The sequence below is a fragment of the Lissotriton helveticus genome, chromosome 3_1 (genome assembly GCF_964261635.1).
Source record: "Lissotriton helveticus chromosome 3_1, aLisHel1.1, whole genome shotgun sequence".
Lineage (NCBI taxonomy): Eukaryota > Metazoa > Chordata > Amphibia > Caudata > Salamandridae > Lissotriton > Lissotriton helveticus.
In genome coordinates this window covers 1,246,391,702-1,246,415,868 of record NC_136061.1, presented here as the reverse complement: position 1 = coordinate 1,246,415,868, position 24,167 = coordinate 1,246,391,702, and positions in this window count along the sequence as shown.

Sequence of the window (24,167 nt, the reverse complement as noted above, 5' to 3'; positions counted from 1 at the left end):
GGAGCTGGTCGCCATCTCAGAGCTCAACTCCGACCAAGAGGAAGACATCCCACATGGACAATGTACCGCAATACAGCTCCACCTTCGTCCCAAGACACAACTCCACATAAAAAGAAGGCTCCGTTCCAACCCCCGCCCTCGGGCTCTGGACGGCACCGAGACCACGCTTCCGGCGCCCCGCCTTCTGTCTCAGCACCAAAGCCTACTAAAAAGCATTCTGGCTCTGAAAAGACTCTCTCCAAATCGAGCTCTGAGCCGAGACCTTCGGGTCAAAACACAACTCTGGCACTGACCGCCACCACTCGGCCCCGAAACACACTTCGGATCCGAAGACACCAACGCCTACGACTTCGGCACCAAAAATTGCTGATGTGTCAAAAGCACCAAAAAAGCACAGTTTTGACGCTCCAATCAACAAACCGGATCGGAAACAGAAAGTGTTGAATATTCATCCAGAGACTGGACATATCACCACTAAAGTGACTTTAAAAAGAAGGGCTGATAGAGAAGAGGAATGTCGCATTCCTTTCAAGAAAAGAACTGTTGGAACTAATCATTCCCCTCCTCCTCCTCCTCTTCCATCACCGCCTTCCCTCAATTTCAGCCAATTTCACCTGAACATTCACCACAAGTGCAAACATCCGGACCCAACACTATATGGCGAGCTATGCACAGCATGTAAATCGACAGCTCTACATGCCAAGAACAGATGCTTACTGGGTAAGTAACATTATCCTTTTGCCATTTTGTCACCCCACTCAGTCATGACACCCTGGGCAGCGGCACCCACCACACACCCCTTCCAACGCCCCTGTTAGGCAGGCGATGGAGGGCGGGGAGAGCTGTGGTGAGCATATGACATATGCTGTCCCTCCATTGTTCCACAAGAGGGCGAGCTGCGACTGGGCGCAACAGCTGCCAACAAAATCGCACAAGTCACTTTGTGTCTGTGTCCTTGCGTTTTTTGTTGTTGTTGCAGTTTTATATAGCGCGACTCAAAGGTACTGGAGAGCTTTATATGATAACCAGTTACAGTTTGCCCATAATCACAGGATGTTGAGCCAACGCCGAGACTCAACCGGTTCCCCTATCCAAAGTCAGCAGCTCTGGCTGTTACACCACTTTATTGTGTCCAAGCCGAACCTTGTATTCCCGGTTCTGGAAACCAGTGCTTTATTTGTAAAGAAAAAAAAAAGTGCCAGGACCCTCTTCAGAAGACCACCTTAGTTTGACCAATCCAATGCCACTGCTAGGGCTGCCAATGACAGTACCTAAACACCTACTAACCATCACATTGCTACAAGTGTACCAATTCAGACTGTTCAAGGCTCCCAAATCTATAAGAATTGCTTGAAGGTAGGTATACGTTTTTTTTAATGTATATTGAATTAATAACATCTGTTGTTGTGCTCCTGTCTAAAGTACAGAAACAGCGCCGCCATGTGGCAGCTATTATAAGTGCAGGTGTTGACAATTAAGGACTGTGTAAAGCACTGGAAACAACCTGCTCAAATTAATCAGTTAATATACATATATAAGGGAACAGTGACGTTATAGTTAGGCTCAGATTTCAAACATTTAAAACAAGTGAAATTTAGCAATCAGTAAACTATAACTTGCGCCCCGCAATGTACTGCGTATGACCACACATATTAGATCACTCATGACAGGGTCAGCGATATCACTGATGACATCATCTAGTGATTCTGAGTTTAGAAAAAAAGTTTATGTATTAAACATATATACTAAGGTACCAAATGCCTTAAATTAGTATTAGCTTGCGTACTACTGATTCCATTTTTAAACATAGATTATGTGTCTGTGTAACTTTGTGTATCTGTGTGTGTGAGAGTGGGGTGCTGTATGAGTGAGTGAGAATGTGACTGGCTGTATGGGTGTATAAGTGGGTCTATGTGTAGCGGTATGGGTAAGTGGATGTGTGAGTGGCTATGTGGGTGAGTGGGTGTGTAAGTGGTGTATGGATGAGTGAGTGAGAGTGTGAGAAACTGTATAGGTGAGTGAGTGGCTGTATGGTTGAGTAAGTGACTGTGTGAGTGGATGTGTGGGTGAATGAGTGGTGTGCAAGTGGTGTATGGATGAGTGAGTGGGTATGTGAGAGACTGTATTTAATATCTACATGTGCCCCCTGGCAGATATTCTGTTAAGACATGGGTTGAAACTGGTGTCATATGCCAATGACATGCAGTTGATTGTTACCCTGGAGCAAAAGGAGGCAGGAACAGCATCTGATTTTAAGGTCTGCTTGGGTGAGCTTGCTAACTGGATGAAGCTCAGCTGCCTGCAGTTAAATACGGGAAAGACAGAGGTGATGGTTGTTGGCAAGCAGCCCTCTTTATGGTCACATTTGTGGTGGCTGGAGGAGCTGGGACCTACTTCGACCCCTAAGGCCAAGGTCAAGAATCTGGGAGTATGGTTTGATGACCCCCTGTCCTATTCACAGCAGATATCAGCTGTGGCTGGGGCCTGATTTGGCATTATTAAAATGCTGTGGAAAATCCTGGACTTACTCCCACTAGATGCCAAACTAACCATTGTACAGACCCTAGTTACGTCCCGTCTATATTATTGTAACATCCTCTACTTAGGGGTGACCACAAGAAATCTGAACATCTTGCAGAAGGTTCAGAATGCGGCAGCTCAGCTAATTCTGAATATCCCTAGACGGGTCTCGGTGGGGGAGGCCTTGAGGGAATTGCATTGGCTCCCCATAAAGTCTAGAGTCACCTTTAAGGCCTTGTGTTTTGGCCACAGGATCCTCAACAAGAAAGTGCCAAGTTTCACCGCGTATAAACCTGCTCGTAACCTGAGGTCTTTGGGCACGGTAAAGATGATTGTGCCTAAGATGAGGAAGGTACGGGCTGGAGGGAGCTCCTTTGGCTTCCTTGTGGCGAAGGCCTGGAGTGACCTACCTGTTGATTTAAGGACGTGGTCATCGGTGCTTCTGTTCCGGAAAAAAACTAAAAACTTGGCTCTTCCAGCACACCCCAGCTCGTCCAGCACCCCCAGGGGGCCGAAAGTAGACCTTTTACCTGTTCTTCTGGGGCTTTATGTTAGAGGGAGGGAGGTTCACGCCAGCTGCCGTGGTGATGATGGTGTTCCAGCGCAGGGACACGTCGTTGGAGTAACCAGGCGCTCTATAAGCTGAATAATAATAATATAAGTGATTAGGTGGGTGTATGAGTGGCTGTATGGGTGAGTGATAATGAGTGGTATAAGAGTGAGTGAATGAGTGGGTGAGTGGCTGCATGGGTGAGTAAATGAGTGCGAGAGAAGATGTATGGGGGAGTATGAGCTTGTCTCAGTGACTGTTTAGGTGAGTGAGTACATGTGGTAGTATCTGTATGAGTGAGTGGGTATGTGAGTATCTTTATGGGTTAGTGAGTGGCTGTATGGGTGGATGATTGGGTGAGTGAAAAGCTGTAGGTATGTGAGTGTCTGCAGGACTGGGTGTGTGAGTGGCTGTTTTGGTGAGTGAGTGGGTGTATGGGTGAGTGAGCGGGTCTATCAGTGCTGTATAGGAGAATAAGTGAGGGTATGAGAAGCTGCATGGGTGAGTGTGTGGTTGTATGAGCAGCTCTATGGGTGTATACATGAGTGTGTGAGTAGTTGAGTGAGTGGATGTGGGAGTGGCTGTGGGAGTGGCTGTATGAGTGAATGAATGAATGAATGGCTGTGTGAGTGGCTCTATGCAAAAGTGGGTGTGTAAGTAGATAAAAGGGTCTGTGAATGGGTATGCGAGTGGTTGTGTGGGTGAGTGTGTGAGTGATTCTGTGGATGATGTCAACAGTGATGTCGCGGACCCTGTCATGAATCTTGCAATATAGGAGGTCATAAGCAGTCCATTGCGGGGGTATAAGTTATAGTTAGCGCAGGTAAGTAAAACTGCTGAATTTCTATGGTTTTGTACGAGTGAAATCTGAGCCTAACTATAACGTCCCTCTAATCCAGAGGTCTTCAAACTGTGGGGCGCGCCCCCCTGGGGGGGCGTGGAGGGGTTCCCAGGGGGGCACGAATGCCTCTGCAAGATGCATGAAAATGAAGATGGCCTGGATGTGCGGCGATCTTTAATTGCCGCATTTCCAGGCTGTCTTAATTTACTCCGGAGTACAGGGAGGTCAGGGGTGAGTACATGTGCTGGTAGGGTCAAGGAAGATACCTAAAGAAATCTGGTGAGCGCGTGTCACTTATCAAGTCATCCCCGATGGCTCTGAGGCGCACAGATTTTATCATGGGCGTGTGCAGCAGGGCCAGTTCGAGGATTCTTGGGGCCCTGGGCAGAAAGAGAATTTTGTAGGCGTCCCCTCTAATTTTCATAGACATGACACATTCAGGGCTGCCTGCATCTCAATAGATGCCCCTGCTTCTGAAGATGCAGCCCACCCCTCTCCTTAAGTGCCTCTTAACAGCTCATAAAGGGCTGGAGATGTGAGGGATGCTTATCTGCGCAGACTGCCAGGGAGCTAAACAGAGGGACAATAGTCATCCTGCTGTGCCTCTGCATGGGTGGGGGTGGAGACCTAATTGCCGGACAAACACGAGTAATGTGTTTTCCTGCAACTGGGACTGCCCCCCACCCTTTATCCCTCTCAGGTTCGCTTCCCTACACCAAAGCAATGAGGCTAGGGGAGGGGGCCCCCTAAGGTGGCGGTGGCGCACTTGCCAGGTCGCATCTTTAATGCCATAACCTGACTGTCTCATTGGTGTAAGGCCCCAAGTTGGAGGGCTGACTACGGGGCCCTGGGCAGCTGCCCACACTGCCCATGCCTAGCGCTGGCCTTGGTGTGCAGTGGTTCAGTCAAAGGCCTCTGCCCTGTTAACACCGTAATGCATACCATTTTATGCATTGTATTTCCAGTTGAGGACCATATAGCAGTGACCGTCTTGCAAGCTGTTGGGACAGAATGTTGAGCTATGTCAGTCAAGCTATGAATACAGAAATGTGATAGACAGAAGCCCCCTCCATACAGGGTTCAGGTACCACTCAAACAGAAAAACAGCTCAAATGGGAGTTTCTGTCAGGTGTTCGCATTTCATACACACGAGAACCGATGTAAGTTAGTATTTTGTGTTTTCACAGTAAAGGTCCGGCATTTTGAAAAAGTTAAAGCTATTGGTGTCATAAATTGTCACGTTTGTTATTTACTTTTTGGGTCTGTAGTGGAGAGATTGTTTAAGGAGCAAAGTGCACGAGATTCTATATTACTAGAATTAATTGGGGCATTAAGGAGTTGGGGTGAAGAGCTATGAAGACAGGAAGAGGAGGAAAGTGGACAGAGGTTTAGGTGGAAAAAGATGAGGCGTAAGATAGAATAGTAAGATGAACTGAACATGCTATGGATGGAAAATGTAGATAGAAAATTGAAAGAGGTTATGGAAATCAAAAATGGTGGACAGTCGGTAGGTATGTCAGATGTACACTCGGAGAGCAACAGGGAAATAAATGAGCGAATGTGGGGAAAATGCAGATAGATTTCCATGCAGCATACTCCTGCGCATGTGTGTTTCTCAAATGGAACAACTACAAGAAGTCATCTTTAGCAGTCTACTGGCCTTAATGTTAGTTTCAATGTCCCCATGTTGTTAGTTTGCTTGTTAAAGTTGCAGACGTCAAAAGATGTTTTCTTTTCCTTGTGGTTCTGGTTCAGTGGGGACACTTTGCTCATTTTTTATTATGTTCAGTGAATGGAGTGTTTCATGTGTCTGTTAATGTGCACTAAGGAAATTGAAAAATGTTCTCAAAAACACATTATGGTGGACATATTAGTGACTCATTGTGGACAGCATTAATTGCATGTGGCGGCTAGTTAGGTCTTTGAGTATTTGAATTTTTTTCTGAATGGTACCTAGGAGTGCCATTGGTTTGTTAGAGTACCAGTACCTACTGAGGCACAATTATTGTAAATATGGTTTATTTAGCTCTGCGATTGATTGTTTGCGGGGGGAGGGTGCCTGCCCCTGAACATATCCATGTCCCTCCCGCTCCCCCAATCAATACATAAAGTTTTGGAGGGGGGCCCGACCTCAAAACATTTTGCTTAAGGGGGGCTCAGAGCAAAAAAGTTTGAAGACCTCTGCTCTAATCATTGCTTTTTTCAGTATATATATATATATGTTACACCTGGGGCCAGTGCAGTACTCCAATGGGAGAAGACCAATCAAGATTTGAACTGGCCCCAAGGTGTAACATCGCTGCTGAGGAGAATCGGGCACTGAAGAAAGCCGAAAGGCTGAAACGCGTCTGCCCTGTCCAGCGTTTCCTGGATTCATCAAATTCCCTCTTATGTGCTTTGTATGGACACAGAAACTCCTTTGTCTGCGCTTTAAAGTTGGCAATAAACATCACCCCTTGTCACTGAGTGGACTCAGACCCATTCTTTGAGTGGAATTGGATGTTATATATATATACATATACATATACATATACATATATATATATATATATATATATATATATATATATATATACACACATACACACAATCCAGTGGCAGTCCCCAGTCGGTAGTCACAGTTCGGATCGTGCTTCCATAGGAAATGCCTTTTTTGTGTTGCTTATAACTTTAGCGCTGTTTGACAAATCTTCACAAAACATTCCAAAAGAATGTTTGGGGTGAACTGTCAAGCAGGGGCCAATAAAAGGGTGATCCCAAAACAGGTTCTCACTATTCATTTTTCCATAGAAACTTTAGACAGAGCAAAAGCTGAAACGCTCAACAGATTTACACCAAATTTGCCAGAAAGCTAGATCTTAGTACACAAAGAGTGTTTTTTAGGTCAAGCCTAGCGCAGCGCGCATGCACTGCTCTAGGAGAGGGCCTCTTGGAATCACTCCAGACTTCCAAGAGGCTTCTCCGTGTGGGTTGAACTCCTCCCACACATCCCATTGGCCTTTGCATGTGGCTTTCAATAATGAAAACACGCAAATGGCCAAAGGTGGGTGAATGTCCCGCCTTTCCTCTAAACTAACACTCCAATGGCCTAGGGGTCTCGGGAGCGAGCAGCAGCGCGTATTGTGCCAACTGCATTCATCCCTTATCGTTATCTAGGCTCAGTTACTAATTAAATAACAAAAATAGTTCAAACAAGTGCGGCTGCGAAAGCGAGAGTGCTTTGTTTAATTAGTAACATGAGCCTAGATAATGACAGCCGCAGTGGCTTTAAATGTAGGGGACTTGAGACAGAAAAAGAAATCACTGTGCTTACTCTCCCGTTACAGTAGCGAGCAGGAAGACCGTGACACGCAAATTTACTAGTTTAGAATTTGTGCCCTGACACTAAGCAAATGGAAACATAAGGGATGCAGAAAGAACAATAAACATATTAACTCTTATTGAACATTTTGTGAGCGTGGGAAACAGCTTAATTTTCAAGGGCCGAGAAGGGAAACTGGAGCATTAATGGAAATCGGATGCAATGTGCACAAGAAAAAGCAACTCGCTATTTTCCATGTAATTTTGGCCGGCGCTGCAGAGAAATAGTTTCAGTGCGAGTTGGCAGGGATTCTCGCAGCTCTTTCGAATAATAAAACATCTTTGACCTCGTAATTTCCAGAACACACGTAGGCCCATCAATAACACTCCAGTGCAATTAAGAAATAACACCTTGATTTAGGGAGACGTGCGCCTCCCCGTCTAGATTACGAGAATATTAGCTGTTTCGCCATTAGTTTACGATTGCTTTCATTTGACATCTGTCGTGGCTGTTGTTTTGTCAATAAAAGCAATAAAACCTTAATGACAAAAAAGAGGGCCTTGCTTATAAGAGCTCTGAATAAAACATGGGGCAGCAGTAGAATTGTATACGGTAATAAAACATAAAATAAAGGAGTTTATTTACGAGCTTGAGACTTGCAGTTATTTCTTTCTGTTTGTTTCTGACCTTTATTCTGCCTCTTTTACATAGTTTCTCACCTTTATTTTGCCTCTTTCTGCTCTTTGTGGACGGTTATTGTGCCTCTTTCTGTTTGTTGCGGACCTTTATTTTGCCTTTTCTGCTTGTTTCTAACCTTTATTTTGTCTCTTTCTTCTTGTTTCTTACCTCTACTTTGCCCTATTCTGCCAGCTTCTGATCTCCGTTTTGCCTTGTTCTTCTTGTTGCTGGCTATTATTTCGGCCTCTTTTGGCTCATTGCTAGCCAATATTTTGCCTCTTTCTGCTAGTTTTTGATCTTTATTTTGCTTTTTTCTGCTCATTGCTGGCCTTTAGTTTCCCTCGTTCTTCTCGTTTCTGACATTTATTCTACCTATTACTGCTTGTTTCTGACCTTTATCTTGCGTATTTCTGCTCATTGCTGACCTTTATTCTGCCTTTTCTGCTTGTTTCTGACCATTATTCAGCCTCTTTCTGCTCATTACTGATCTGTATTTTGCCTCTTTCTGCTCATTTCAGGCCTTTATTCTGCCTCCTGCTGCATTTTCTGTCCTCGATTTTACCTCTTTTTGCTCAATGCGGAGGTTTATTCTGCCACTTTCTGCTCATTTCTGACCTTCCTTCTGCCTCGTTTCTCGTTTCAGACCTCTATTTTGTGTCTTTCTGGTCGTTTCTCACCTTTATTCTGCTTCTTTTGCCTAGTTTCTCACCTTTATTTTGCCTCTTTCTGCTCTTGTGGACCCTTACTGTTCCTCTTTCTGCTCATTGCTGACCTTTATTCTGCCTCTTTCTGCAAATTTCTGATCTTCATTCTGCCTCGTGGTACTCGTTTCTGACCTCTATTTTGTCTCTTTCTGGTCGTTTCTGACCTTTATTGTTCCTCTTTCGCCTTGTTTTTCACCTTTATTTTGCACCTTTCTGCTCTTTGCGGACCTTTATTGTGCCTCTTTCTGCTCGTTGCTGACCTTTATTTTGCCTCTTTCTCCTCTTCCCCTGGCTCCCAACTCCTGCAGGAGCCAGCATTACTCCCACAAGCAGAGAGCTGCTTGAAATAGAATTGCTTTAATCTGTTTCACTGTACGCATATTTGCGTGCAGGGAAACAGATGAAAACTCTGGCTTGCAGAAAAAGGAGTTATGTTTGACTTTGCTTGGTGGAAGCTGACCGCTCCCACCAAGCAAAAGCAAACAGCCACCTCCTGAAGGTGGGCACCTCGGGAGGCAGCAAGAGCCAGCCCTGGGGGTGGCAGTCCTGAGGGCCATAAATGGCTCCTTGAGGCGTGCTGAGCGGCCCTCCTCCATCGTACATCTTAGCTCAGGGTAGGTGGTGGTCTCCGGGGCCAGCAATCCACGACTGACCCCCTACTTTAATTTATGTCAGTCCCTGGGAGACAGTGGTCCCCGGGGCAGTGGGGGCCATAGGGCCTCCCCACATTCATTTTATCTTTAGCCCCAGGAAGGTGGCGGTGGCGGTCCCCAGGCTGAGGTGGAGGCTGGATGGGCCTCACTGCATTCATTTTATCTTGAGCCCCGGGGAGCTGGCGGTTCCGGGGCTGTAGTGGGGCCACACAGAGGTTCCAAGATTAGGGGGTGCTGCACGGGCACCCCACCCCAATTCAATGAATTGCTGCTGGGATGTGGCAGTCCCCATGGCTGCACGGGGGGCCATATGGGCCTCCTGCTTTCATTTCATTTTAGCTCCGGGATGTAGTGGTCCCCAGGGCTCCAAGGGATGCCATATGGGCACCTGCATTCATTTTATCATTAGCCACAGGGAGGTGGCAGTCCCCTGGGCTGCGGGAGAGGCTAGATGGTCCACCCTGCATTATTTTCTCTTTGACCCCGGGGAGGTGGCGGTACCTGGGCTGGCCACGCGGGCACCCCCACATATATTTAGCATTTGTCCTGGGGAGGTGGCGGTCCCCAGGGCTTTAGTAAGCCATAGGAGGGGGCCCATGCGCCCTCTCCTGCATGTATGTGCTCATGCCACCGGGACCTAGCCCATCTGGGGGCTAAACATTAGCGCAGTGCGAGAGCCCACGCTTCTTTTTTTATTTATGTTTTAATGTTTTATTTTTTACTGTGGCAGGGTCCCTCTGGGACCCCAATACCACATCTAGGGGTCAGTGTATTCCTACCCTACCCCTTTTCTTTTAAACGTTTTTTGTGAGACTCTGCTGAAGCCGAGTCGCAAGATGGATGCCAGCACTTCCTGGTTGAAGTGATGGCAGCCAATCAGATTTCAGCACGCAGACTGTTCGATCCTCGGAGTATCCGTGTGTCTTTATATACAAATTCGGTTTTCCCTAAATATTTCCAAAACCACTGAACGGATTTACACCAATTTACAAAAAGGTCGCTTTCTGGACCAACAGCTACCTTTTTGGCAAATTTGGTGTAATTACGTTAAATGGTTCGGCCTGTAGTCGTTTCTAGAATCTCTATGGGAATTAGCATAGGGAAAAAGTATTTTGGGCCCCCCAATTTTTCTCAGCCCCTGCTTGACGGATCACCACAAAACGTTCAAGACAGCAGCTAAAGTGAGTGTCGTATTAAATTCTGCAAGGATTTGTCAAACACTGCCAAAGTTATTTTCTTGTCCTCCCTGGACCAGAAACAAGTATCCTGGGACCAGTTTCTGGGCATCACTCCTTATCAGCCAGGCTATCTTGAATCAAGGTGCACAGTGAGTACGGGGCCCATGTCTGGACTAGTTTCGGGGCATCACCCTTCACAAGCCAGGCTAGTTTGAACCCAGGTGCACAGTGAGCACGGGACCCAAGTCTGGGCATACACTTCCCACTTAGGGCGGCAAAAGGAACAAATGATGGAAGGAATGCTGAACAATGCAAACATTCACTCCCAGTCACAAAGATCTGGTTTTAATTAATCTTTCTTTTGCTCACCACTCCACCCCAGTTTGGACCCAGCCATATGCAAATCTGTCTTGACCCTGTTCCTCATGGGAACAGTCCAGCACAAACTGCCAAGCCAGGTACTCCCTGGACCAGAAACAAGCATCCTGGGACCAGTTTCAGGGCATCCCCCCTCATCAGCCAGGCTAGCTTGAATCCAGGTGCACAGGGAGCACTGGACCCATGTCTGGGCATACCCTTCCCATATAGGGTGACAAAAGGAACAAATGATGGAGGGAATGCTGAACATTGCAAACATTCACCACCAGTCAGAAAGATCTGGGTTTAATCCATGGTTCTTTTGCTCACTATGCCACCCCAGTTTGGACCCAGCCATATGCAAATCAGTATTGACCCTGTTCCTCTTGGGAATAGTACGTTTAGGTATCAAGGACCCCCTGAAGGAATGAATGAACCAAACCTAGGCCAGGGAAAAACAAGTGAGATAAAACAACCTAGGCTCAATGGTATTTATGAATTAACAAACTATTGAAAATAAAGAGGTGGAAATACAAAGGTCCAGTAGCTATTATTTAATAATATACATATTAAAAACAAGGTTTCAAAAATTCAAACGAATACATGACAATATATAGAGATGAATCAAATATCAAAACAACATAATATCAGTTACATGAATCACAAATTTATAATAATAAAAAAATATTTCAACACAATTATTATTATCACGAATTTCATAATTTTAAAAAAAGGAAAGTGGCAAAATTTATATTTTTCTCGACGCGCGTTTCGGCGACCAGCGCCTTCTTCTGGAGGAGCCACAATATATTTGAATAATAACTTGGATCAATGCCTTCAAATGATTGCACACAGAAAGATTTAGGTGCAGAACATTTTATCCTAGAAATTGTGATGAACTAATAAATGTACCGATGAGTCTGTTTCAAAAACGTGGGTTTCAAGTTCTGATAGACTGTAAAATTCAGCTGCACTCGCAAATCGGAACGCTGAAGGGTTTTAATTCTTATGTTTAAAATTCGACGATGCTTTAAGTTTTTGGAGAAGACCTCCTGATGTGGGGAATTCTCGAGATTAAAAAGAGTGATTATCTTCAAGCGTCCGAATGCGAGGAACGGGATTCTGAAGAGTTTACAGCTGGCGATATCGCGAATTCCCCACATCAGGAGGTCTTCTCCAAAAACTTAAAGCATCGTCGAATTTTAAACATAAGAATTAAAACCCTTCAGCATTCCGATTTGCGAGTGCAACTGAATTTTACAGTCTATCAGAACTTGAAACCCACGTTTTTGAAACAGACTCATCGGTACATTTATTAGTTCATCACAATTTCTAGAATAAAATGTTCTGCACCTAAATCTTTCTGTGTGCAATCATTTGAAGGCATTGATCCAAGTTATTATTCAAATATATTGTGGCTCCTCCAGAAGAAGGCGCTGGTCGCCGAAACGCGCGTCGAGAAAAATATTAATTTTGCCACTTTCCTTTTTTAAAAATTGTGAAATTCGTGATAATATTAATGGTGTTGAAATATTTTTTTATTATTATAAATTTGTGATTCATGTAACTGATATTATGTTGTTTTGATATTTGATTCATCTCTATATATTGTCATGTATTCGTTTGAATTTTTGAAACCTTGTTTTTAATATGTATATTATTAAATAATAGCTACTGGACCTTTGTATTTCCACCTCTTTATTTTCAATAGTTTGTTAATTCATAAATACCATTGAGCCTAGGTTGTTTTATCTCACCTCTTGGGAATAGTCCACACCGAACTGCCAAGCCAGGTCCTCCCTGGACCTGAAACAAGCATCCTCTGACCGGTTTCAGAGCATTACCCCTCATATGGCTGGGTCTAAACTGGAATGGCATTGGGAGCAAAAAACCAATGGATTTAGGCCCAGGTCTCTGTACTGGAGCGAATGTATGACATTGTTCAGCATTATGTCCATTAACTGTTCTTTTTGCATAAATAATTTAGAAAGGCAAATTTCACAAGGGTAGGGCCAATACTTGTTTGTATGTTTGGTTCTTGCTGGTATGGCATAGACGATTTAGAAAGATTATGATTATCAGAGCCCATTCAGGTAGGTAGTAGTGGTTATTGGGCTATAAAGTGATGACTGTAGTTGTTTTCCTCTGGTGTTCTGGGACCCGTCCTACTATGGCTCTACAAATAGGGCCAAGTACATTTGACTCTCAAGGTAGCAATAGAAAGCAGTCAAAGGCTTCTCATGGAGGTAGCTTGGGAGGCAATATGGGGGTACAGACGTAGAACTCAAACACATTAGAGACACAATAATTAATTGTCCAGCCTATTGTTTTTCACAGAAATTAGTGGAAAGCAGAATAGACAAAACAGAGCAGAAGAGAGCAAACAAAGGGCAGAAAAGGTAAAAAGGAAGGCAGAAAAACAAGCAGAAAAAGGCAAAACATAGGTGTGAGAAGGTGCCCTCTTTCTTGCATGGTAGGCCCCCACTTTATGCTGAATTGCTGATGTTCTTTGACTGAGTGTGCCCAGGACTCCTGCTAATCAGGTACCGAAGGGCCTATGTTCCTGCGCTGAAACTGCATTGAAGCCTAAACCTAATTGGCGTCTTCGGCCACATGTCAGCCCCTGGTAAATGGTACCACAGGTACCCAGGCCACTGTGACCAGAGAAGGTCTCGAAGGGCTGCAGCACTTATTGTGCCACCCTTAGAGACCCTGTATCCTGACACTCACACACTACCTTTGCCTGCTGCGTGTCTTGGTGCAGAACAAAGTGAAGAGTCGACATGGCACACATCCCTGTGTGCCATGTCCACAAACCACTGCCCTGGCATACATCAGTCACCCCTCTAGCTGGGTGCCCTATGCCAGTGGTGAGGGTACAGGTGCATGAGCCCTGTACCCCTACAGTGCCCAACTTCATTCCTGAAAACTGTAAGTGCAGTGCTGCCATTAAGAGTATATGGTGCTGGGAGTTTGTCATCACAAACTCCACAACACCATAATGGCTACACTGAAGACTGAGAAGTTTGGTCCAAACTTCTCAGCGAATTAAACCCACACTGATGTTAGTGTGGGATTTAATGTAAAATGCACCACTGAGGGCATCTTGGAGATGCCCCCTGAAACTCGACCAACTCCTAATGACCTGACAGAGTGGGTGCTTAGGCTGCCACCAACAGACATGTTTCTGGACCCCTGGGTCGGGAGCTTGCTGCTCTCGAGGGCCTGAAACAATGCACATCCTGGGACGAGGTGCCAAGCCTCCTCCCCCAGGATGAGCAGGGTTCACGAAGGAGAAGCTTCAAAGGCATGCCGCCTTTGTGAGCCTATCCAGACCATTTGCTGCTTTCAGCAACTGGTATCCACCGGTTCCAACCCCCCCCCCTTGGGTGGGAGAACCGGCGGGAAAAACAAGTGCGGAAGAGGGGTGTGCCCAGCTCTGCCACCTCCATCCCTCAGGTGGGGGAGGCGAGGTGAAGCACAACCTCGAGTACCCACCATCTTGAGGATGGGTGGACCCAGACAACCAGGTACAGGCTTCTGCCCCCTCCCACTGGAGAGTGGCAGAATAGGGGGTGTATCCACCCCAGGGAAGGGACCCATTGGTCCCTGCCCTTTACCCACCTGTAACACCACTAAATCTAGTATTTAGGGGGCACCCTGAACCATGCTTCCTTAGATCCATACGGATCTAGATAAGAAGGAGGACTGGAGAGCCGTGCAGAGCTAACAAGAGGATGACTCCCACTGACTAGGCCCCAGCCCTACCGGCCTGTCTTCCCCTCGAACCTGCTCCTGCGAAATCCCGGTGTGTCCTGCAGCCAGCAACCTTAAGAAATCCGGAGGACCTGCCGTCACTTCTAAAGACTGCATTTCCAGTGAACACCAGATCTGTTCAAACTGCAGCTTCTGGCACCAGCCAGAGACCGCAAATCCAGCCCACTCTGCACCCGCCGAACCCGGCCCGAGCTCGAGTGGGAAAAACACCACGAGGAATTCACCCGGCGATCATGACCTGAGATCCTGCAAGACCCTGGCCTGCCTCAAGCCTCCAGCCGACGCCTGCAGCCTAAATCCAGAAGGCCCCCTAACCGCGACCAGGAGCTGGTAAGAATATCCGACCCCAAAAGGCACCCCTGCACCCGACGCCCCACGGCCGTGTGGGCCCAAACTGACGGTGCCTAAACAACCCTTGACTTCCCAACTTACCCCTTCCAGTGGTGGTCGCCCCCAGAAGTCCTTCGTCTCCCTGCCTGCAGTGTTTTTGCAAACCGGAGGTTCTCCCTAAAAAACAACAGGGAGCCCGACGTCGAAACAGCACTCTGCACCCGGCCGCCCCAGTGCCGCTGAGGGTGCACCTTTTGTGCTACTTTGTTCCCCCATTTATCCTGACCTTAACCCTATGAGCTTGGCTCCCACAACCCAGTGGGCTGCTTGCCAGAAGCCACCAACCAGAGGCCCCCTATTCCCTATTGGATAACATTGGGCCTCCGCACTCTGCACACAACCGCCCTAGTGCCGCTGAGGGTGCAACAACAGTGCATCACTGACCCTGGGGGACCCATGAGTCTAACCCCAGAACCTTAACTCCCACAGTCGATTACTTAGCTGTGACCCGTTAACTTGTTTTTCCTCCGTAGAGTAACCTTGACAATTTTTGTCCAAAAAGTTTCTAAGTGTGGAGTTTTGAATTCTAAAAATCTTATTTAAAAATCGCACAAATAACCAAAATGTATTTACTTACCTGTTTACAGGAAATGTCCCAGTGCTGAATCCAGGTATCCAGCATGGCGTAAAAAAAGTAATGTAAAAAGTAACTTACCTCTAATTTACTGGAAAAGCCTATTCATTTCAATGTACTGTATTTGCTAAGTGTTGCATCCCCTGTAAATCAAACAAAGTATAAGTTTTATTACATTTTCAAAATGTTCTATATCCAGTAACTTATTAATGAAAAGTATTTAATGCTTACCTGTGCCAGACTTGCTTGATTCTAAAAATAAAACAACAGTATATACGTTTATACAAATACAATTGGCCTAGAGGTCAGTTACTGAGTGCGTGAATTCATTTGCTGACTTAGTGTGTACATCAAATGCTTAAAACTGTTCTCTGATACTGCCTTACTGCTCGAACACTCTACCACAATTAGACAGTAAGGTTCTATCTAACTTTAACCTCTGTCACTTGGACTCTAAACACACTATACCTCATTTTGGTGTGGTATATATAGAGCCAGTTTCCTACAATAGGGTAGAAAAACGAGCAGAAAATGCAAAACAGGGGCAGAAAACCTAGCAGAAAGTCAAAATAAAGCGAAAAATTAGCAAAGGAGGCACAAGCAGAGGGCAGCAAGTAGATAGGCAGCAGAGGGTAGCGGACTGCAGGCAAGCTGAACAGGAGAACTGTAGCAGGGGATCTGGCATGAGGACCTGCTCAATGGGTTCGCGCTGCAGCCTCCATTATGTAGGTCCTGGAGGAAGACCAGCACAGGGTGGCGGGATGAGGGAAATGGCGGGAAGAAGCAAGAAGAAAAAAACATAACAGAGTGCAGAGAAACAAGCATATAAGGCATTACAGAGGGCAGAAAAGTGAAAACAGAGCAGAAGAGGACAAAACAGAGGGCAGAAAAACGAGCAGAAATGTCAAAACATCTCAGAAAATGAGCAGGAAAGGTAAAACAGAGGGCAGCAAAACAAGCAGACAAGGAAAAAAACTGAGCAAGAAACGAGCAGAGGAGGTGCAAACAGAGGGCAGCAGGTAGACCGGCAGCAGTGGGTAGCAGAATGCGGGCAAGTTGGCCAGGAAAACTGTTGCATGGGGAGCCAACACGAGGACCTGCGGTTTTTGTATTGTGTCCCATCAACCTGTGGTCATTTTATTCATACATATTCTCAAAAATAAAATCAACTGACAAACCACATGCAAAAGCATCCCATTGTTGTTCCTCTGGAAAAGGGTGCTTGTTTCCGGTCCAGGGAAGACATGGCTTGGCAGTTCTGGCTGGACTGTTCCCATGAGGCACAGGGTCAGACTAATTTGCATATGGCCATGTCTGAACTGGGGTGGCGGAGTGAGCTAAAGAATGATGATGGATTAAACCCAGATCAGTTGACTGGGGATGAGTGCTTGCAATGTTCAACACTCTTTCCATCATCCCCTTTGGTATTGATGACTAATTAAGTGAGCATTTATGAAGTGTGCTGCTACTCTAAGAGGTGTTTTGGTGCTAGAAAATGGAAAACTACTTCAGGAAGAGATGGGTTTCAAGTTGTTTGCAAAACAGAGTAGGAGGAAGCAAGAAGAGAGGCAGGGAGTTCCACAATCTGGTGGTCAGCTATGCGAAGGAGCTACCGCCTAGCCTAGCATGTCTAACGCGTAGGAGATGAACTTAAGAGGATTGAAGGGTCTTATTAGGACGATAATGCTAGAATAGATTTTGAATGTAGACAAGGTGAGACTGATGGAAGGCACAATAACAGAGCCAACGAGATTTAAATATAGGTCTATTCTCAATACTAAGCCAATGGAGAGATGCCAAGTGAGAAGAAATATAGCAATATTTCTTTAGTCTTATAAGAGGACGGGCAACTGCGTTTTAAATGATCTGAAGATGGTTTACAAGATGTTTGGATATACCCCAAATTAATGAGATTCTGTAGTCACCACTTGAAATACTGAAACCAAACAGGTAAAATTATAAGAATTTTCCTATGAAGTTTGAGAATAATGAAATCTGTAGAGTCAAGTTTGGACATACTTGAAGCCATTCCACAAGACTATGCAATCTTGAAGCGAGACAGACCTACCCAAAGGGGAGTAGGGATTGCGGTGATTTACAAACTACACATCCCATGTGCCCTCTCTGAAGGATAGATTGAGGGTTGTGAGGCAGATTATTTTTAACTATCCTTCTCCAGTACCATCACCACAGTTGGCTTCCTGATCTACCGTCCACCAGGTTCACCCTCACAATTTGCAAATGCAGTTGTGGAGTACCTGCTGGCTTACGTATTATGTTATCCTAATTTTCTTATTTTAGGTGACTTTAACATGCATTTCGAAGATGACAATGTTGTAAGGCAACGTCCCTTACCAAAGATCTTGGAATATTACAGTTCAATAAACTGGTTCAGGTCCCCACTCACAGACAGGGCCATACAATGGCATGGTCACACCACTTTTGCCTTCCTTTTCAGATCTGCCTGTGTGGGTCGGCACAGGCATTAATAATAGACAGAGGTAATAAATTGCGGAGATGGCAAAAGGTGACCCCTGACAACTTCATGATGGAACTGAGTGCTAATTGTCCATCTCTTCACGGCTGATTCACAGGTAGAAAACCTGGACTGTAGAAACTCTGGATGACATAGAACTGAAGGAAAACTGTAATTCTATTTGCTCCCAGTCAGTCAGTCAGTCAGAATATCTTTATTCGACTTATTCCAAGTCATACAAAGAAAACAGTAAACAATAAAACAAGACAAACAAAAACATAACATGAGAAGCAAACTAAGCCTTCCAGTTATCCCTAAAAAGCATCAAGCTAAAAACACATTATAAATACTATATACAGAATTTTACAAAGTACAATATAAAAAGATGCATCTTATCCCGTTTAAGGAACATTTTTTTAAGAAAGAGTTTGGCCAGCAGCTTTTACCCTTGTAGCTGCCACTAAAAATTTTGCAATACTAAAGGTGGTGCGGGGATTTGTCAAAAGCTGTAAATAGAGCAGTGCAGGGCGCACCTGTGTGAACCCTGCTTCTTTCAAAATGGGGAGCAAATATTTTTTCCTCTGCTCATGAAACAGACTACAAAACATGACAAAGTGCATTGTGTCCTGCACAGAAAAATTATCACAGCTGCAAGGGGCGGCTTGCTCTGGCTTCTGCCAGCAATTAAAAGAACCAAGGTGAAAGTGTAAAAGGTTAAACCTAAATTTAATTAAAAGGAACCTATGATAAGGGATTGTGACGAAACTAAGATAAGGTGCAAGATGGGGTACACTTACCAAAAGGTAGTGAGCCCTAACTGCTGGTTTCTGCAGTTCAACTACCTCGCGGCATGCATCTTTCCTTTCATAAAATAGCTTCTTTATGTGGCCTATATCTTGAACCCTGATTTTTTCTGGGCAGAAAAAAAGTTCTGGGCGACCCAAGTCCGTAAATGATTTAATCAGGTAGTCCAGCCATGGGATTTTGCTATGTTTGTCCAATAATTGAACATCCCTCAAAATCATATGATTCAATGGGAGATCTTCATTTAGCCACATTTTCAACCATAAGGTCAAGGGTGCTAGGCTCAAAATGTCTGACAAATACGGTAGGCCCACCTCCTTATGGATTGAATAGGTTGGGGTTGACTGGGGGACAGATAAGAGAGATCTAATAAATCTATTTTCAGCTCTCTGGATGGGGTCAAGATTTACATATCCCCACAAAGGGGACCCATATAGAGCAATGGCCACAGGTTTACACTTATAAATTTTCAACAATGCTTCCATGGGCCTAGCTCCCAGCTTGCCCGCGAAACCTAAGAGCGCTGAGGCGGATCTTGTGACCGCCAATCGTTTTGCACTTATCTGCGGGCCCCACGTCCCTCTATGATCAAACAAAACGCCCAAGTAGGGGAATGTAGTAACCTTGGAGACTGGGACCCCACTGCAAAAGAATGATTTATGGCTTTTTTTGGCACGATCACGGCCCATGATCATCGTATGGGATTTGGACACGTTAACCTTAAGGTCCAAATTCTCCATAAAGGTGCCAAAGGCATTCAAAAGCACCTGAAGCCCAATACCAGTGCGGGCAATCAACACGGCATCTTCCGCGTACAGGAGTGCCGGGATTTGGACATCTCCTGCACGCGGAACATCCGTGCCCCTGCCTCGCAGGTATTCCCCCAGGCCATTGATGTAGATAGTAAAGAGCGTTGGGGCCAAGATGCAGCCTTGCCGAACCCCTTTTAAAGATTTAAAAGAAGGGGTACACCTGCCGTTGTTAGACACTCGCACAGCTGCAAAAAGCTCCTGGTGCAAAGTGGCCATAAACGTGACCAGAGCTTCGTCAATGCCCAACTCCAATAAGCTTAACCATAGTTTGGACCTATTGACGAGGTCAAAAGCCGAGGAGAGGTCCATAAATGCTAGAAAGACAGAACCCTCCTTGGCCACCGTATACTTAGAAATGAGTAAATGCAGGTTTATGCATTGCTCTATAGTGCCTTTTCTTTCCCTGAAACCATATTGTAGTTCGGACAGCCCCCCACAGCCCTCAACATTCTCCTTTAATCTATATAAAAGGACCCTCCCCAACACTTTTACGGTTGAGTCCAAAAGTGAAATGGGTCTATAAAATGCTGGATCATCCCGCTGACCCTTGTTTTTATAAATGGGGACAATAGTCGATATTGCCCAGGATGCGGGAGCTGAATTATCGTTAACTGCGTTAAACACATTACACAAAACATTCGACCACAATTTAGGGGAGTGCATAAAAAAGTCTGCTGGGACTCCATCTGGTCCAGGTGCCTTGTGTTTGGTAGTTGCCTTAAGTGCTTTCTCCACTTCTTGGGTGTTAAAAACAATAGGATGTGCAGTCCCAGTGGGCAATGAACCAATATTAGTACTCTCATCTACTTCATCACCCCCATATACATTTTTGAAGAAAGACAGCCATTTATCATCAGAAATCACGCAATCCATGGTTGCATTACTGTCATCGGAGAATAGGGGCTGCTTAATGATCTCCCAGAATCTCCTGCTGTCCTTCAGCACTGCCGCTGATAGGAGATTTTCCCATGTTTCACGTTTAATCGATTCTTTGCAGTTCTTTATGGCTGTCTTGTAGATTTTCCTTAGCCTCACAATGTCATCTGTTGCCCTCGGTACAGTTTTTAGAGCCCTCATCAGATCTCTATGGGCCTTCGAGCATGCTGAATCGAACCATCGCTTTTGTCCTTGGGGCCCCTGAATAGGTTTAGCTAGAAGATCCCTAGAGACCTGGGCACATATCTCCTCATAGGCTGCTACAATCTGTTTCCCTTGTGTATCCGGATTTTGACACAACTCAACCTGATCTTTAATTTTAGGGAGACATTTTTTTATAAAAGTTGTCCGGAATCACTTTTGCCCACTTCACTCTTCTGTCCTGATCAGTGGTCCTCAAGGGATGTGAGGCTTTAACAATTGATGGTGATGCACCCATCTGGTCTCCCCAGGCCACTTCCAGTAATACTGGATTATGATCGCTATGATAGGTTACTACTGTGCGGTATGCAGTAGTCCGATTCAAGATACCTAGTGAGACAAAAATATAGTCTATCACCGTTCCATGGTGACCGCCGATAAAAGTTGGCATTCTCAGGCCATAGTCGGGTTCAAGAAGATTATGTGTTGCAAGTAGGTCTTCAAGCTCTTGCCCCTCTACAGAATGTTCAAAATGAGGTCCTACTGGGGCTGCATCATCTACTTCATCAACATTTAATCCCTTACAATCTAAATTACATAGATGGATATTAAAATCACCTAGTAAGATTAACTCAGAAGCAAATACGATATTCTGTGAAATTTTATTTAAAATACTGTCCAGACTAGCAATGTTACGGCCACCGTAATCACTATTCCCGGAGTTGTTAAAAATTTACATATAGAGTGCTACTAATTTTGCTAATCACCCTTTCCACTATTAAGATGTTATCAGAATCAGAGGTGATCTGCCTATAGCTACCTTTTAGATCCAGAGCAAAAAAAGAGCGCCAAACCCCCTTTGGCCCTACCCATTCTGCTAGGGGCTGCGGGTCTTGTAAAGCTGGTAAACCCATCCCACCAGATATTGCTGGATGTGACCCACGTTTCTTGCAGAGCAATAATATGATGTTTTGAAATGAAGCTCCGCCAGACAGGGTCCTGGTTTTTGGCGTTTAAACCTGCTACGTTCCAGCTTATAATCTTACATGAATCATTGATAACATTTGGCTCATTTCCACCCTCTGAAACTTCTTCTAGTATATCTTGCGGTGGTAATACCTCTCTAGTGTCACCTTGACCGGGCCACTGTGGGTCCTCTCCAATAGCACCTGATATTTCACAGATCACAGACCCAGATGGAATTAATTTCTGGATAGAATTGGTAAATAAATGTGGCTCGACCACTGCTTTTGACAATAGAGAACTAGAGTGATCATCACTATTAAAGCCGCCACTACTGGCTTTTGGGATGCTCGACCCCACGCGTTCCCGGTCGACTCCTGTTACAAGTCAGTCGCAGGTGTTTAGGTCGGAGAGGGGGCCAAATCTATTACCTGTGGTAAATCCCCACACAGATGGCATGGCTGGCTGAAATTGTCCATTTTGAACTGGATTCCAGATGGAGTGTGGAGTATTTGGGTGGGTCAAAAATGGATTCGATCTCTGCCAGTGTGTAGGCCTTAAACCCCGCGCCCTGTGGTCATATCCCAAGGGCCCTTGCCCCCACCCATTTGCTCTTTGCTCATACGGGTGGCCAAACTGACTGTTTTGCTCATACGGATAACCAGATCTTCCAGGGTCCCGATGTGCAAATGGCTGTAACCAATCAGTTGGATGTCGCGGTCTAGTGTCCCTCCCCCAACTACTGATGTTGGTAGGCTTGTGTTGCCTAAAGGTGTTCGCAGACTGGATTTCATCATAAAAAAACTTAAGAGTCAGTGGAATAATAGAACCACTACGGCGTTGGGGTGGGAACACATTATTCAGAATGTCCGGGAGGACTTCGGCGTTAGCAAAATTTAAAATAACACAGTCGCCATTAAACTTTTTAGGCTTACTGCCAATCCAGGGTACCCTTCTAGTCAAGACTATATTCCCAACCAAATTATCAAAACCTTCTTCGGCCATGTGCATATTATTTGAGAGCCAATGTACGACTTTATCTTTTAAACCCTGTTTGGACTCTGTTTTATCTTGTGGTAGGACCGGAACATTCGCCAACACCAAGACTACCGGTGAGGCTTCTGCAATAAAATCTACTGAGGCAGTCTCTTGATGCGCTACCGCTATAGCGGCAGTCACATTGGTGTGGGAAATGCCAGTTTCAACATTCTGATCCATAACGGGTAATAGTTGCACTGAAGGAGAAGATATCGGTCCTTGTTGGGTGGGCTGAGTGTACTGTAAGTTAGTTTCATGGGGGGCATCCTCCTCGTCCGTAGCTGTAAGATCTGTGACAAGTGAGGATAGGTTTTCTACCTCCTTGACCAGAGCGCTATTCGCCCCACTTAACTTCCTCACTTCGGCAGTTAGCTTGTCCACTTTCCCAATCAAAGGTTTAATTATTGCCTTGATTTTGATATCTATCATATCTTGGAACCTGCTGAGGAGGTCTTCATCAAAAATGCATTTAGACTCAGTATCTGCATTAATGTCAGCGTGTTTACCCGTCCGTCTAGCCGGAGGGGTGGCAGGTTTTTTCCGACCTAATTGTTTCCCCCCTCGTTTCGCAGTAGGTTTTCTACACGCTCTGACCGCGCGTGTTTCTGGCTGCGGGGATTGTTGGTCTTCGTCCAAAGAAGCAATCTGGCTGTTTGGATCGATAAAGGTATTGTCTGATAGATCTATTAAATCAGTCCTTCCGGTCAAAAGCTCAGGGTCATCGGTAGGCTCAATATATTGATCTGGGGACTGAGAATCAGCTAGAGTAAGCGGAGGATTATCCAGCAAAGAATCTGACATTACTGTGCTTACTGCACTTGTTGATGGGCTATCTATGGGCAAAACCGGTGATTGACTTAGGCCCAGAGATTGCCTTCGCTTGGTGTTAATGCTACTGACGACTTGGACGAGATACGAGTCTAAAGTATTCAAGGTATCCACTGGGGCAGGTACCAGTTTTTTCCCCATACTCTGGGCTATAACACTGAAGGGTTTCCAGAAACCTAAACTCAGATAAACAATCAATGAGTAACAGTGGCAAGATATAGTAATCTATCCATGCGGCAGCAATGTGATAACAATGGATATCCTCTACACAGTTAGATGTACCAAATATCATGCAGGGACACAGTACCTTGAAATCCACCCGCTAGGTGTCCAGGGATAGCCCTGCCCGGCCTTCTCGTGCCTCGGAGGGCCTCAGAGGGCCCACCCTTTGCCCGGGCTTAGCCCCGGGCGTCCCGCTCGCGTCCCCGACGCTGAGGGCTTACAGCTTTGTAGTGCCCCTCCCGGCGCTTTTGCCGCGTCGGGGAACGCGCCGCCGCTGAGCCTGATGGGAAACGTAGTCCCGAGGCGGCGGCGCGACTGGTGGCGGGAATCCGGTGTTGGTGGCTGGTCCGCAAAATCTTTCTCTCCGAGCGCTCACTCGCTCAGGCGCAGTCAGGTAGGGTTCTGGACAGTTTTACTGAGATTT